Genomic DNA, 4117 nt, shown 5'->3' with positions numbered 1-4117 from the left:
GTCGCTGGATTACAGGAGATGCCACACTCCCAGCTGAAAGACAGAATCCGAATCGTCCATTTGAAGTGTAACTTAGTCGCTCGAAACTAGGTCGACGTCGTCATCGAGAATACGACTCCAGGTGGTGCAGACCACCTCCAGGAATCCGTGTATCCGATTAGATCCTCTTTCGTGTATTTTTCCTAGGGTATTTTCGTTTAAAGTCTGACGCGTTCGAGCCGAAGCCCCGCCCACTGAAGAACTGGTGATAGAATATTTCGACGTTGTAAAATTAAAAAAAAATTTTTTCTTCTACCAAAAAGTAAGCAGTCATCATGAAATGTAATAAATGGAATAAAATACCAAAAGCCAAAAAGCACCCACAAAAATAAGATAACTAACCCTTCTTATAAATCGCAATATATCACTCGACAGTGAGATTTTTCTTTCTTTTTTATCTTAAAAAAAGTATTACAGTGAGTCCACTTTTATTTAACAAAAAATTAAAGGTGGTCTATTTTTCTAATGTTTTAATTTTGATTTTTTAATTATTCTTTTTAAATTAAAGTAAAACTTTCTTAATTTAAGCACTTTGCATGGCATTTTTGAAAATCTTTTTTGGCTGACTCGATTTCAAATCACGCAGATAGGTCTAGGTTAGGCTACCAGAATAAATTAAATTTTAAACATATTCTTGATCTATAATCGAGTGGTAAGAGGGAATATAAATTCTTTACAAAATAAGAAAATAGCAAATATGTTTCTGAAAATATTAAGTCTTTTACCCTTTATACATCGAATTAAATATTTATGAATCTTCTCGAAACAATGATAATTGTCAATTTCTTCATCACCAATGAGTAAAATTGATCAAAAATTACATTTTTTTATTTTTTTATTTACGTATACAACTTAAAATGTATTGTATTTTATGCATTGGCAAAATGAAAAGCAGTGTCTTTCATTAAAATTACAAAAAATTGAAATAAACTATAATTGACTAAAAAACAAGTAGAGATCTTTTTAGATATCGTATGTAATGAAGTAACTATATATTTAAGTCTATAAAATGAAACGTTTGAAAAAATGCAAAAGACTTCGTGGTGAAAATTTTTATTTTCAACTCTTTATATTTATCCTATTTCTTACCAGTTACATAAAAATAAAAATTGGATTTTTTTGAAAAAATATTTCAGGAGCTAAAAAGATTGCTTACCTACAAAAAATAAGCATTTATGCCAAATTTAATGCATATTTTCGTTAATATTCCATAAAGAAATTAAAATGTTAAAAGGTAGACTTTTTGAGAAATTCCAGTTTCAATATTTTCAGAAAAATAATCACCATCTTGTCATTTGTAGAAAGTGTTATATACTTTCCCTGGAAATAAATTAAATGTTTTAAAGATCAGTTTATCATAGCACTCTACCCTGGGTCACTGCATGATTTGGAATTAAATCGATCCTTTATATTTAAATAATTGAACTATGTATTGCTCAATTAGTATTATGTTAAATGATTAAAAAATAATACAGGAAACTTTTGTATACTGTTTCTATGCAGAAATTACACATTTTGAAATTTTGGAAATAGGATGTATGTGATTGGAGGACCGGTAAATAATATGACAGAATTTTATTTTATTGTTAAAAAAACTTGAATTTGCTGTATTATAGAAATAATTTTTATTATAAAAACTTTGGTCTAGGGTTAACAACAGGATTGTTCAATAATTTACAATAATTGAATTTTTCAATAATAAATAACCTATAATCTTTGCGTTAGTGAAAAAATGTAGTTTGAATGCCTTATTTTTGAGAAAATTGACAAATAAATTAGTAATATTTTAAATATTTCAAATACCTTGAATCGCTCTACTAATTCGAGAAGAAAATGAAAAGTTTGATTTTAATAGCCTTATTGAACAAGTAAATGCATTTAGTATGATGTCAAGGCGCAAGTAACTGATTGTTAATTATTTAAATAATTACACTATTTTTCACAAAAATATTAGAAAACATCAACTTTTCAATATTAACAGGAGAAAATAATTTTTTTAACAAATGAAAATTATTTAAATAATTGCAAATCCATCTTTTACAAAAAATATCATAGCCGCGTCATTAATTTAAGAAAAAAATTTTAAGATTTCAAATTCAAATTCAAGATTTACTGGGTAAAAGATTGTATAAAGAAATTAACATTCTTGAAATAATTGATAAATATTCTTAAAATATATATTACTCTAGAAAAATGTTCTATTTGTTATTAATTCCATAGAATAGTAACTTTTTACGATTTAGAAGGGGAAAAAATTGTTTAAATAATTCCCAAAGATGTTGAATGATAAATATTACTCTTGATATTCATAAGCTGTATCACTTGACCCGAAAAATAATAACTTTCTACGATTTACAGGGAGGGGTCATTGGTTAAACAAATAAATATTATTTGCACAAGTGAAAATTAGTTTAAAAATACTTCAAAACTCGTCACTTATAGAATAAAAATAATTTATAATTTATATTCAGATTAGTTGTTTTTTTCTTAGTACATGGTCTTATAAATCAATATTGTTAAAATATTCATTCATTTTTTTTATTTCATTCCCGTAAAAAGGAGTCGTTTTTATTAAAAAAATTTTAATAATCAAAGGACATCGAGCCAGTTTGATGTACACTGTACTGTACAAATTTCCATGCAAAATTCGAAATGCACACCCTTTAATAAATTAAAAGAAATAATTGTATAGATAAATTCAAATTAAACTAATAAAATATTTACGGAATTTTCGGGTTGATTTGCATTTAAATTTGACGATAAAAATTCAATAGAATCGAAAATAGATTTAACTAACTTTTCCTGTACATACTCTTTTTACTTACGATTCTTGCTACGACATTTGCATACTTTTTTTACTATAAAATAAGAGTCATGATTTGACATTTTTCTCTTTATTGAAGTAATTTTTCTCGAATATCTGTATTTTATAGTTCTATAAAATTACTTTCTATGCATGTGCTTATATTTGTATTCCTTATTTAGTTTAATTTGCTAACACATCCAGTATCGCTTACTGCTTTGGGAATCAAACCCTCTAATACCAGCGAACATTTTAAAATGTTGTTAGATCCCTTTTCAACAATCATCATACTTTTCAATTAATTTTAACTTTAATTATATACTATTGATATATTGTTCATTACAGAATTCTGTAGAGAGTGTGTAATAGATCCTTCATGATTATTTAGTTTCAATTTCACCAAAACTTTGGCCCGTCTCTGAGACACAACTTTAATTATTATCAGTCTTTTTCTTTCTAATTATTCAACATTTTATTGTTTTCCCTTTTTTCAATTGAATGTGTATAGATTAATATCATAATAATAATAATAATAATAAGGAATAGGACGCAGAATTGCATGAAAGGTTCAATAAAAAATAAAAATGTAATTTTAATTCAGCCTAGAATCGGCGTAAGTAATAAAAACGGGCGCTGACAAGGCAACCTGAATTTCGTAGATGTATGAAGTTTCACTTTTACGAAGGGGTCTGCAGCTATTAAGTCCACTCTTGCGTTATCTCCTCTTCATGGCCCGCTGAATTCTTTATTTCATTAAAAAGGCGTAGACTTTAAATATCCCTTTTAAACCTGATGAGCTCTAAAATAAAAGCTTATTTAAATGAGAGATTTATCGTCAAACGTTTATGTGACGAAAAGAGCTACTCACTTTAGTTATAAAAAATTATTTGCATTGTTATTTGAAAAATTATATGGAATCGCTAATAATATTTCCCCAATCACTATCTTCCCGTTGTCTCCTTTTATAATGGCTTACCGCTATCCGAGTATTTAATTCAATTTTGAGGTGACTAAGCAATTAGTATAAAAATGCAATTGATGCAATATTATTTATAATAAATGCCCTTACCGACATGAGAATAAAAATATTGCAAAATATAAATACAATTCAGTCTTTTAAAAATATAGACTAGACCGGGACAGTAGCAACCACTGGGATAAAGATTTTTTTGCAAAGAGCATAGTTATTTCTGAACTATTTTAATTCTTCTTTGCATAAAATAAATCGATTTTATTTTTTAAATGGTGCTGTGAATAAAAACTTGAAAATTTATA

The sequence above is a fragment of the Belonocnema kinseyi genome, chromosome 10, assembly GCF_010883055.1.
Source record: "Belonocnema kinseyi isolate 2016_QV_RU_SX_M_011 chromosome 10, B_treatae_v1, whole genome shotgun sequence".
Classification (NCBI taxonomy): Eukaryota; Metazoa; Arthropoda; class Insecta; order Hymenoptera; family Cynipidae; genus Belonocnema; species Belonocnema kinseyi.
Note: the sequence above shows the minus strand (reverse complement) of the source record.